This window comes from Neolamprologus multifasciatus, chromosome 20 (genome assembly GCF_963576455.1).
Source record: "Neolamprologus multifasciatus chromosome 20, fNeoMul1.2, whole genome shotgun sequence".
Lineage (NCBI taxonomy): Eukaryota > Metazoa > Chordata > Actinopteri > Cichliformes > Cichlidae > Neolamprologus > Neolamprologus multifasciatus.
In genome coordinates, this window is record NC_140458.1 from 7617922 (window position 1) to 7631509 (window position 13588).

The following is a 13588-nucleotide window of genomic DNA, read 5'->3' on the forward strand; positions in this document are numbered from 1 at the left end:
GTGTCAGTGTGGGTGTTGTGAGTGCATTTTTGTGTGTGCACCCGTAGGAGCAGTCTGTCATGCTGTGATATGTGTCCTAGCAGGCTGCCACTAGGGATCACAAGATAACCCGACCTTCCCACTGCAGGCCTGCAGTTCATCTGAATCAGATCGCTATCACACAGTCTCTCACCACTGTCCAGGGGCTTTTAAATTAACATTTGGCCAGAAAGAGACTTACACACAGAGATGTCTATGAGTGTGTGAGGAACAAAACCTCTACTCTCCAGACGCTTTGTTAAAAGAAGAACAAACATACAGTAGGCAGTAGAGCTGCTCTATTAAGGCAAAAATAGTTTTTTTGTGTTTTTGTTCAATATAAAAACTACAACCATTTAACAAGATCATCTTATAAGGTTGGGTGACTGGTCAAATATGTCAGGAAATGGATACATCTATTGTAGGTTGTTGTTCTATATTTTCTTTTCAATTGACTATGTGCACGTTAGCATATGCTACTTCCGGTGCGGAAACTCCTGTGGGGAGCTTTGTTTCCGGTGTCCTATTCGCGCTCAAGTTGTCAAGTTGTTTACGGTCCAAAACAAGTTAAGCAAATGAATAAATCAAGCGGCGATTTACATTTCTATATATGTCTTGGGCATTTACCCAATATATCTGTAAATGATGTTCATCGACTTGTCGATATTTTTTCCCCGCGCCTCAGAGCAAAAGAGAAAAGGGATTCAAATGTTATATTTCTCAGCTGTCCCTCGTTTATCGCGGGTGTTATGTTCTAAAAATAACCAGCGATAGGTGAAATCAAGTAGCCAATTTTATTTTTTGACGGTGCAAAACGTTTCGTGGACATCGTGGACATACAGTACTGCACTTCAGAGTCACACTGCTAGCGATCGAGGCAGCGATTCTGTACTGTACAGGAGAGACTGGAGACAGGAGGAGATCGTCTGCAGCGATCAGGACGCAGGACACAATGTGACGTAAAAAAATAAGCATGCAAACTTGCACTAAAAAATCTGCGAAACAGCGAGGTGAAAGGTGAACCGCGTTATAGCGAGGGACCGCTGTAATTTTTAAGGTAAGTCACAACATACCCTTCGTAAATACTAATGTATAGAAACCCTTACCAGCAATCATTAATTTTTTGTGTGGCTTTTTTTCACGGTTTGTTAACATGCTGTGTAGGTGTGTACTTGACTAGCTGATATCAACATAACGGGGAAACATCTGGTTTGACTATTCTTGACCTGTAGTTTGAATGCTGAACATTTGCCTGTTTAAATCATAAGACCAGTCACTATACAGAGATGTGCTTCTGAATGTGGACGATGTGTCTTCTGCATGCAGTGATGCAGTTCTGCTTGTGTTGAGTGATGTAAACAACTGATCAATCTAAACTCTTTAAATGTCAAAATTGATCATTAGATTTTTTTATGACAGAACAGTGGTGAGTGTTCCCACCTTCTGCTCTTTGTAACTTAACACGATCTTTCCGTTTTCGAATTTTGGACATGATTTTGGAGTATATCTTCGCAGTAGCGATCGACCGCAAAGTAAAGCTACCGGAAATGTACAACCCCACATCCGGTCTCAAACCAGGAAGTTAGCATTTTGTCGTGCACAGGGTCAATTGTATTTTGATTATTTAGCCTACATATTTAGTGCACTTTAAAATAAACTTGATTATTAGTGATTAGCGTATTAGGTTCAGTTGCTGAATGCGCCATAAAGGTTGCACCTAGTCCCTCCGCTACATTCGGCACTGACAGAGAATGTGCAACTTTTTTATTTTTATTTATTTATTTAAACATATTACACAGCATAATTAACACAAACAGGATGAGGTACACAGATTTTAATCAATAATAATTTTCAGCTTATCTTGTTTTTTTTGTAGCTGTTGGAGCCAACATTAAAATTGAAAATAAAATTAGATTAATTGCCCAGTCCTGTTTTAAAAAACAAAAATAATAATAATGCAAGTGTGAGACTGTGTACAGAGACATTGTATTAGTGACTGGGTACGAGGGAAGAAGATTCACTAATACTCTCTTTCTCACTCTTTGCTTCTATGTATGCTTTTCCCAAAGGCTTAGGCTTATAGCTCACAAAGAAAACCGAATAAACATTATTGACAATGACACTCTCACCATCCCACTATGTAAACACAAACACACTCACATCCAGATTTTTTTTCCCCCTTTTCTACAGCAACTGTAAATCTTGCAAAGACTATTATATTAACACATATGTAGACACGCTGTTAGAAAGTATAAAAAAAATATGAACGTTTGTGTGAATTGGGTCAGTTAAATACAAGTACTTTCCAGAGCAGACTCACCTCTGGGTGGGCGAATGAGAGAAAAAAGAGAAAATGAAAACCCCGAGCAAGTAAATGGAGGCACTAGTGCTTAGTGGACCAAAAATAATTCTGTCAAAGACTCCCTCTCTTTACCACACTCCCACACTACTATTCCACCAGTCAACAAAATGTACCACCTGAGTAAGCGACTCTCATGCTCAAAACATCTTTTTCTCAGCATCGCTTTACTTCAACATTTAGCCTGCTCTCTCAGGTACTTAAATCTATCCCACCTTTGCGCTGTACGACCTTGCATTATTTATCAGGCCGGGTGAAAAAGCTGCAAACAAGTTGGTTTTGTACCCTCAACTGCCTCACAATATTACTGCCCCTCTATTTTAAGGCTGCCCATCCATGGAAACAACCCCTGATACCCCCCTTTGGTCTGTCCTGGCCTGACATGGTTCCCTTTTCAACACCACAGCCATTAGCTAACCTCTCTCTATCACCAGCATTGGAGAGCTGCAACAGAGTATAGTTGAGTAAGAGGGGAAAAAAGTGAAGATAAATGAGATTGTTGAAAAACAGTCTACATTCTCCCCCGGGGCCACCACGGGCAACTTTATGTTGAAGAGAAAAAAACAGCGCTGTCATGAATGATGAAAAAAATATGATCACAGTGAAAAGATGAAAACAGGCATCATGAAAACTTGAAGCACACAGATAGCTGCGATACTTGGTTTTAAAAATCCAAGCCTCTTAAAACTATCATGAGGCGGTAGTTTAATTATAAAAGTGGTGGTGTATTTGGCTTGAAAACTTCAATATGCACATCTGGACTCTGCAGGTAACCAGCATCTTTTGCCATGCTGCCAGAACCTAGCAAAAACAACAGATTAAAAAAACAACAACTTTTGCTTTTATTTACAGGCTTTCTGTCACAGCACCTAGTCAGCATTAAATGGGTAGCTGTTGGGGGTGGAGAGTGGGGCTGGGTTGGTTGGCCAGCAGGGAAGCCATGGCAGAGGCATCAGAGGCCTCCCCTTGTGGCTACAAGGCCCTGTGCCAATGGGGTGCTTTTGATCAGACCATGTAAGCACCCTGAAAAAACGTTTGAAGATTGACCAAACTCCAATTCAAATTGCCCTTCTCCTTTTTTCCCTGTCCTGTTCTCTCTCTCCCTCTCTTTCTCTTCCTGGTCTCTCTGGTTTTGAACACTGTGCCAGACACTGAATCCCCAACTGCGAGAGTCCGTGTGAAGCAATTTGCTTGAGTGCGGAATAAATCCTGCGTAAAAAGTGCATCAAATGTGTGTTTGCAGTGTGTTGTGGTGGATGCTGCTGTTCTACAGTAAAAGAAACGGGAAAGGACATTAAAAACTGCAGCTTCATCAAAAAAAAAAATCAATAATAAATGTAATATATGCAAAATGCCAAAATGGTTGGGATATGGTCTCGAAATACAACCGTGAAGTAACATGAGATGTAACAGTATGTTCATGTCTATAGATTGATGTCTGTTTTACAGCTTGCCCTGTTCCAAGTGTTTGTTCAACAGTAGACGCTCAATTTCTAAAGAACTTTTCTTCTTTAATGGTCCAGCTGCTAACTATTACCTGAGAGCTGTTTTCTTTTTAAATATGTGTGGAAATCTTATTTTCAAAACTTAGCCTTGAGGGAGGTTAGTGTTCTGAAACAAGACAAGCATGTGTACAGCTCGTTGCCAAGACCAATACAGATCCAGAGAGTGCACATTATTTTACCACCAGATTTCAGCTAGCAGAGCAGAATGTAACCCACATATGAGAACCTTTACCAAACCACAGGGTACAGCGCACTAACACCTTGCACTGGGATAGAATTAAGTCATACTGTAGGTCTTCCACCTACACGTTGTACCAAAATAGTAAAACAAGAGTTGATTTCTAGGAGATTATGCTCTTATGGCTGAATCTCAAAGAGAGAGAAAGAGAGTCCCTGAGTAACCTATCTGGCAGCTATCTTCTGCATCTGCGCTAATCCAGTTGAGTAGTCTTGAGTGTTGAAGTGATAGGCATTGCCTTTATCTGCTTGATCCCACACACTGGATTAGATTCTGCTAAAGTACACCACCGCACACTTTCACACGCTGTCTCAATAGACAGAGATACCACAGAGGCAGCTATGTTTAGGTAAATGGCACTTGTATTCAGTTAAGGCCAAATACAGTTTAAAGTCAACCAGGAGACCTGACATAGACCACGATGGACTTTCACTAATAAAGCCCAGTTTCTCTGATAGAACCATTCTCAGTCTTACCAAATAGCCTTGAATGTGGTGTTGAGACTACCACCTCACACCTTGGATCATATGACAGTTGATAAACTGCTGAAAGCATTTTAAGTGCCAGTGATGCTTATCATGATTTCAAAAGCTTTTGTGATAGCCAAAGGTGCTCTTGTGCCATCAGGTTTTGCATTGCAAGCACACCTTTAAGAAAGAAAAAGACCTTTTCCACAAGCTCAGAATTTGTCTTTTACTTTAAAACCCCTCCAATGCATGAGAATATGAAGGAAACAGCCTTGAACTAGAAACACTAGAAAGCTACACTAAGCTCACATAAATATTTTTAGAACTTTTACACAGAAGTGGGAAAAATGGTGAGGTGTGCTGATAGACTCACCTTCTGGTGATGGCCCACCATCCACCAGTCCAGAGTATTGAATACGGCAGTATATTTTAAAGATGCTAGAGTCCAGAAAATTATAGACAAGCTGTCCTTTTGCATCTGTGGTGTGACACACTAGGTTTAACTAACAATGTGATTGATCTCAGTCTTCCAACTCCCAAAAGCATGCTTAATGTACAAACGGCCCCTTGCCATCAAATTGAATAACACTAGTTATTTATTTATTGTTTTTAAACATGCATGGTTACTTAAGGAGGCTTTTTTTTTTTAAACCTAAACTACAATATTTTCCAAAACATAATCAATGCAGTTTGGTGCATAAACCTAACCAAGTATGTTTTAGTGCCTCAACTTAGCTACTGACTAGTAAAATGTTGGTGCAAATGAAACGAATCTGAAAGTGTAAGTCACGGAAACAAAGTGAACAATCAAAGCCGAACAAGACACAAACCATGGCTGACAAACGTCTGATTTACTACACCACCATCTCCCAACCTCCCAACGCAGACTTTTTCCACTCTTCAAAGGAAGACTGTTATCTCCAAATCCAATACTGCCAGGTCTGGTGGTAAAGATCTGATATGCCAGTAGCTTCTGACAGAACGGCAGAGTTTGACGCCCGGGGATATGTTGATATGGACACATACTAGATGAAGTCAGATGCTTTAGGCGTGAGATTGGGAATGTATCGCTAAGAGTGGACTGGTGGTATGAGTAACATTCGGGAAAAAATTAATTGCCAACACACCAGAAGTAAAATACCAGTAAGACACCAAATTATTCTGATTTTAAGGACATCAGTAAAACAGAGCAGTATCTTCATGATTGCAACACCTTGAGTAGTCCTTAAAGGAACACAGTCAATGAGCAGTTTTACAGCCAGACAGACACACAGCTGACTATGTTCCACACCTTGCAGAACCCTGTGTACCAACGAGGTTCACTATGTCTATTTTCATGTTTGTCCTGGAAACCCAGCTTGAAATGTAGCAGGCTGCTATTGTATTTCTCTACTTCAGGTGGAATGGGTTCAGGCTATACAGCTGCCTGTGTGCGAGTCTCCCCCACCCCTTTTCATCCCTCTCCTTATTCTGCACACTGGGAGAAAACATGGAGCCTCTCTCCGCCTTGATAACGCATCTAATCCATCACCAGTGTCAGGCTGAAGAATTCTGGTGTCAGTAGCGAGCGGCGTGTAGAAATGTCCCGTGTATATGTGTGAGAAGACTCCCAACAGCCCAGTATGCCATCTCTTTTGTTCCAGTTGTACAATATAAGCTCCCATAAGGCTTATGTTAGCTTGTGTCAGTTCCCATTGGAAAGACTGAGGCTGGAGAGACTACATGTTGGTGAGGAGGAAAACACAAGAAAAGGCAGGAAGAGGATGAAGAGGAAAAGGAAAGAAAAATTACAGACTTTGGAGAAAATGTCAGCAATAAAGCAATTTTTTAAAGAGGTTACATATTATTGGAGCGGGAAGAAAATGAAAATAGACATTGGAATTAGGATAACCACAAGAGACATCACTCTTTTTGTAAGTGGAATTCCTTTCCCCTCACCTGGCTCATACAGTGGCAGTATATCAGCTAAAGTGACCTGAGCCTTTAGTTAATACAAGGGGCAATTACTTCACATTTTTGGCAGGGCACCATAAAGCCTATTGATTTGGCTCTACGCCCCATGAACAAAGCAGTTAACCCTCTCCTCTACAGCACCTTTTCTCATCTGTTTGAAAAGGAAAACAAAAGCCTGCCCAGACGCCACAACAAATCACACATGCTGACCATTCAAATGGCCATTTTTTTGCTCCCATTAAATATCGGTGAGTATCACTAGCAAACATTCTATTAAACCGACTTCCAGAGACCAATGGTGCAATTTCCATCTGGATAATAGCTATATCCAACACTGGTTCAATAAAGTTTTAGCTCTGCAATATTACCATCTCTCTCGGTCACATAACTCACAACCCAAAACATGATTATATCAGCACTTTCTTCTGTTTGCCCCCGAGTAAAAAAAAGAAACCAGAGACCACGGCATGCATTAAGGGGTCTGTGGTGGGATGAGATCAGGCCTCAACTCTAATCAGCCCAAACACATATTAAGCACAGCAGCACAATGTCAGGCCTATATTTAGCTCCACATTAAAACACTGAACAGAGACCAGCATGCTGCTGATGATGGACACAGTCCAGAAAGGTTCACGGAGAGCAAAAACAGAGGGATGTGGTGGGAGGGATTTTCTGCTTAGCCCTTAAAAATCTGGGTTTGCTAGTATGATGAAGCTATTGTTCCTATTTGCACATAGAAACTGTTTTTTCTAAAAACTGCATTCTGGTGATGCCAACAACTTTAAGTTGAATATATATGCAAAACATTACACGTTTACATAGGTACACATAAGCCCACGCACAATTCCAAGTTACGAGCACAAAATAACAGAAACCTCGTATTCTAATAAGGAAACGTTCTCTCCAGAGATTTTTTTCTTTTAAAGATGGAGCGTTGACTGATGTGATGTACGTGTCGAAAGAACAAAGAAAAGCTATACCTATTTTATGTGAGTAAATAAGCAAGGGACAAAACAATCACGAAACTATTAGATGCAGCACACACAGCTACTGATGGTTAGACAAAAGTTATTAGAGGAACGTCAAACATACTGAACCAGAAGAAAATATCACTCTACTGCTTTCTCCCTCGGTGTACTTCAAAGTAGATCACAAAGATATTTGAATCAAGAAGTAGCTCAGAAGAGGTTCAGGTGAGGGGCAAATTAGCTGAAATCGTTTCAATTTCTCCCACCGGATTTGTGAGATTTAAATGTGGGACAAGACTGCCAGGTAGATGTGATACTAGGAAATTATAGCCAGTGGGATCCGTACAACAAATGAGAATATAAAAGCACTTCAACCAAGACTATATTTTATACTTGTAATGTGTTTGAACTTGAATAATCTCCCTACATGTTTCATGGGGTGGTTTATATTACTGAGATGTACTTGGTAGTGGTAAGTGAACATGCTTTTGACGAATGCATTGTACTGTGATAAGGCCTTGACACTCAATGCCGTCTTCATTAAGGCCATAATATAACAGGCGTTCTTTGACATATGCTGGAATATTATAGATAGGCATGTAAATGAGACGAGAAGAACATGAGAGAGGAGACCAGAAAAGGAAAAAGGATAAGACATAAGATTATACCTACTAAGTGGATATTATAGAAATAGTAATCTGAAATAATCATAGTTTTTGTTTATTTCTGGCACCATCCTTGATCATTATTGCACTGTGATTGCACGCAGTGTGTACTGAGACCATTTTTCCCCCTCAGGCAATCTATTAAAAAATTATGTGTTTTTCTACAAGTTATTGATGATATAGTTCTCATGCCACATAAATACAACATATGATCCACAGGATTTTTTTCCCCCATAAGGAACCTACATTTCCAGTTGTATACTGCACAAAAATAATAATAAAATAAGCATTACCATCATTATATTGTTGTCTTGGTATTTTTTACTGCCACTGGCTTTAAATAATTAGACATAATTTCAAAGTTTCAAAGGTGACTGTGTGGCTAAACCAAAAGTCCACCACCTTCACAGCCCATTAGACCCTTCCACCCTAAATTTCAAACCATACCGCATGTAACTCTATGGAGACAGACATCACAACCTTTAACCTCTCATCTACCAACTTCCCAGCAACTCTTGAATAATTAGAGCTCCCCCTGTAAGTGGAGAGGGTAAGGACAGGGGTAAGATGAACACCACTCTGGGGACCTTTGACCTCTGCTGGCCAACAGAAACAATGTAGAAGGGGGAAGGGATAAGAACATGGGGTGGACTATGAGGGGTACGGGTTATCCAATCAGTCCTTTTCAGCAACACAGTGATGCTACTGATGGGTTGAGGAGGGGTTGGGTGTCTGACCCTATTCAAACTATTAACAAGAAAACCAGGCCAAAACTCCTGTGCTGGACAAGGGTTGCCATAGTAACCTCTCTCCCCTTGGGCACAAGATCAGCAGGGAATCGGCCGAAACTGTGGTCTGTCTGCGTAAATACATGTATATGTCCACAGATATTCTTGGATATTTTAAAAAAGCTGTTATGTCATCAATATTGTTTCAGTCATGAGGCTCAAGTTGAACTGATTAAGAGAGTGCGGCACTCATTTTTAGTCTCCGTCCTTCAGAGGCCTTTTGATTGTTCCCTCATTCCCAATTAGAACATGTGGTAAGATTAGCTTTCCAGGAAATTATAGCATTCCATCAGAAACAGTCTCTGAGACTGAAAACAGGATATGCTGGGCAATAACTGCAGTTAATGTTAATTAGTGTTAGTAACAACAACATACTTGGAACTGGGGACACAAACATACCTTTATAGTAAAAAAAAAAAAAAAAAAAATGTACATGTCCCCTCTCAAAAATATGTTCCAACAGGCATGTTTAATGCTATCTGCACATAAAACAAAATAAAGACTGTCAGGCATATTTCTTCTGTGTGAGAACAGCAGCAAACAGGGCTTTGATTCATTAGTCTGCTAATTAGAAAACACTGTAAAAAATGACTTATGGTACTGTGTTCTCAGCAATTCTATGCACATTTGAGAGATTTACAGGGAGGAACACAACCACAGCGTCAGACAGCCACAGGCTTAAAAAGACTACTGAATGCAGCTGTGTGTCTTTATTTGCATATTATACATGCAAAACAGAAACAGGCCCGAGTCTTCCTGTAGACCAAGAGATCAGAGATGCTCATCAGTAGAGACGTGTCTGTGACAGAGGATTCCTCCTTTATCCCCCAAACACTCAGACTCAAACACAACACCCACACACTCCTCAGTCCTCTCTTATCCCCTCGTAACTCATACACATGTTCTGAAGTGGCAGAAGAGGAAATCTGCTGTGTATGCAGAATAGTAAAGCAGCGTATTCTCAGGTCAGAGTTTCTTTAAAAAAATGACAGAGAAAGAGAAAATGTGTATATAAGCGTGCGTTTCTGTGTGATGCCAGCACATTTTGTAGTCTATGAATCTTCACTAAAGCTCTTTAAAAATGCCCACCAATCTTGCGTCGGAATTTAATGCCTGCTTCACTCCAGAAGGAATAGAGCAGCCAGTTAAAGTATGCTAATTCAGTGGCACTAAATACACTGCTTTAAATGTCAACCTTCCATTATTACACACACACAGTGCCTCCCTCAAAACGACCACAGAATCATAAACACGCACACAAACAGCACGCAAATCACTCTTGCACATGAACCTAGGGAATATAAATACTTGTACATCACAGCCACTTTATTTTATCAGTATCTGAATGAATAAAGGACATTTGTGAAAGAAGAGTATAAAAAGCAGCAGCATCAAAAAGGATTTCATTCATTCGACGGAAGATTTCGCAAGGACTAGACAGATGTACAGGAAAAGGGTGAGAAGAAAAAAGAGAGACAAAATTGCATAGTGAGAGAAGGTAGCAACGGAGCAACTCAGAGCACCAGTATAGCCACAATATGCAGAAAAAAAAGCAGCTAGCAAACAGCCAGCACAAACCCTGACACTCCTCCGCAAACAAGGGTGACAGCACCATTAATTCTATTAACCCTATTAGTATTCCATCCTCATAGTTCCTCTGGGTCAATACACACCTCCATCACACTGCAAAGCTTTTGCTTTGCAGTGTGATGGAGGGAGTAGGGGAGTAGGGTTGGATAATGGAAGGTTCGGGGATTGATGTATAAATGGGAAATGAGACAATGACACATCCTCTGCTTAGGGTGCGGTAACCACTGTGGTAAGCATCCAACTCTGTTAGACCATCACTATATGGCACGATGAAGGATCTACATGTGACAGTCAGGTAAGGACTGAGGAAGAGCGAAAACTGGGACAAGGCTCTCAATTTGTCTACGCGTCACATTTTTAACACTGGAAGTCCCAGTAAAGTGAAAAGGCTTTTTCAGTTGACTCAGAGGTCACCACATTACATTTAGATACAGTGCAGCATAGATTTTCTACACTATAAGAGGGAAATACAACCAGTACAGAGAGGAGGAATGATAACTGCCATTCATAACTATTTCACCGTGTAACAGAGAAACCTAAAAGTATCTTTTCAAGTGTCTTTCTTGGTATGCATGCTAGAGAAAATCAATACTGTACCGTAGCATAATTTGAAAAAATTGAACTGATTAAAAAAGAGAAAAAAACTGACAGTCAAGACAACTGTTTCCTTTTTAGTCTGACTGACTCTTATTTTTGAGTGATTTGGAAAAGGTGGCTCGTTGCCTGCCCACGTTTATATACCAGACAAACGATGGCGGTTTGCTGCTGCAGCCGTTAGCAGGTTGATGAGTATAAAATTATATGAATCACATGCTATGGCAATTTGAGTCATAAAATCACAACCCAGTTTAAACCTAGGAGAGATTTTGCTAGACAGCACTCTCCGCCTCCAGCATCAAAACACTAAATGAGGAATTATCTTTTGAAAGAATGGTGTTTAACACCCCCTTCCCCTCCTCCCTCTTCGTTACAGTTCAACAGATTTGTGAAAAATAATTCGTAACACAATGAAAGCTGTCCTGGCAGCATGTGGAGGCCAAACACCTAACTAAGACATATATAATGGTTTTTCACTTTTACCAACCCAACTCACGCCAGCTTTCTCTAGACCTTTGTGATAAAAGAAAGATGAAATATAATTATATGAACCTATTCTTTTTGAAAACACAATAGCGTTTAAGTGGCTTCTACTACAAATGCAGCACAAGGTAAATGAGTTGAGGTATTAAGAGCTTAAAAGCGAACCTCTCCTTCCATCTTATTCCCCTGTCCTCCCCGTCTGCCTCCAGCCTAGGGTAGGTCATGAAGTTACCAACAGACACTAGTGTACCAAGTATGTAGGGCAGCACCATTAGGGCATTAGTGCCGGTCAGCAGCCAGCCAGTTTATGTGTGTGTGCATGTAAGAAATTAAGGATGTGCAATAACACCCTGAGGAAGGAGATACATTATGACTCTGTGCTGGATTGGTATATATGCTAACGATCTCAAAATTCCACAGAAATCAGCTAGGTGCCCACACAGTGTAAGGCTGTGGAGCACATAAATGTGCATATTCAAACAAACATGTGTACTTGTTTTTAATCTATATTTTAGAACAGATTTTTTTTAAAAGAAATTAAGCAAAAAGCCCTAAAATAGCCCCCCTGCTCAAACAACACTGCTACCATGCTCAAGCAAATACACCAATATGTGCTCTAGCCTTAAGCTAGAGTAAGAGTCACAATATAAAGGGTTGTGACAGCTCTCTTGCTTTCCTCCACATACAGTACACAGAATAGCTACAGCAGTACGGGGCTATCTCTGGTGTTTCTGGAGCTGAGTGGAGCAAGCATGAGCTTCCCTGCTGTCTGGCTCGACTGATTCATGCCAATATTACCTGAGGGATTAGCCATTTCCTCTGTATAAATCCACTTTTGTGAGGTAATGTCTAGTATTAGCAGCAGGGGCCGCAGAGGGTTTTGTTACATTAAAAATCATCTGCCAAAAAGCATGCAACACTGGCGTGAAATCCAAAAAAGGAAGCATGCTACAGTATATTATCGTTTTTCTCGTACTCTCTCTCAGCTCAGTCAGATTAGGCATGAGATCGTTTTCTGATGAAAGGTTTCTCTAACAGTGACACTATTAAATTCAAATTCCAAGGCGCAGTAATTGATATCTTGATTTGAATGTGCCTCTTAAATGTGAGCTAACCTGGCATATCAGGGAAAAATCTCCTTATTGTTTTTAGCAAGCTAGAGAGAGGGAGCTGGAAAAACTAGGTTTGAAAGCCCACATCAAACAATACCCTGCTCTTTTTTCTCTTTTTCACAAGTTGACCACAGACTCCGGCCAGACGGCTCAATGTTTGGCTACCTCAGTCCAGATCCCCCAAAACCCTGGCTTCATTTTATTCCATAACTGGGCTTTATGGAAAAATACATGTTTTCTGGTCCTCTTTCTCTCCATGTCCTTTTCCTTGTTCTTGCTGCAAAAACCACATAAATGTTTGGGTCAACACAAACCTAAAAGCTCGTTTTTCCAGGGGGGACAGGGGAAGAGTGGAGGCTGTGTGGGAAGGATCCATAGCACAATGATATAATGCGTCTGCAATTCTCCCGCCTGACCACTGCTCTTTGTTTCTCTAAAACAAGAGACTACATAACTGTGGCCTTAAAGAAGAGGAGGAAAGAGGAGGAGGAGGAGGAGGAGGAGGCGGAAAACTGGGTGTTTAGTTGGTTAACGGTTTTTGGCAGACTGAGGGAGGTATTTTCTGTGTCACGGAGTGAGCAGACAGTGGATACTCCTTTAGACACACAAACCCAGAAATATGCACGTATCCGCACATGCATACAAACACACACACATACACCCAAAGGAATTGTTAAAAGGTCATAGTTCATTCAAAGCCAGCCACAACGACAACTTGATTCACTTTCCATCCACACATACTGCTCGGAGAGAGAGAAAGAGAGTGGGAGAGAGCCAGAAAGAGAAACAGGAAAAGAAACTGAAAGAAAGACATAAACTGCTATGGAATAGTGTACCTATCACTC

General features: G+C 40.7%; 1 protein-coding gene and 1 long non-coding RNA gene across 3 annotated transcripts in view; both read right to left on the reverse strand.

Annotated features, from left to right (window-relative positions):
- plxna2 (plexin A2) overlaps nucleotides 1-13588 on the reverse strand; it is a 173566-nt gene that overhangs the window by 105607 nt on the left and 54371 nt on the right. The window lies entirely within an intron of this gene.
- The window catches only part of LOC146494297 (uncharacterized), a 34105-nt gene continuing 23961 nt past the window's right edge, over nucleotides 3445-13588 (reverse strand). The window contains exon 2 of the long non-coding RNA XR_014871692.1: nucleotides 3445-13579. This is a non-coding gene — a long non-coding RNA (uncharacterized LOC146494297). The remainder of the gene's footprint in view (nucleotides 13580-13588) is intronic.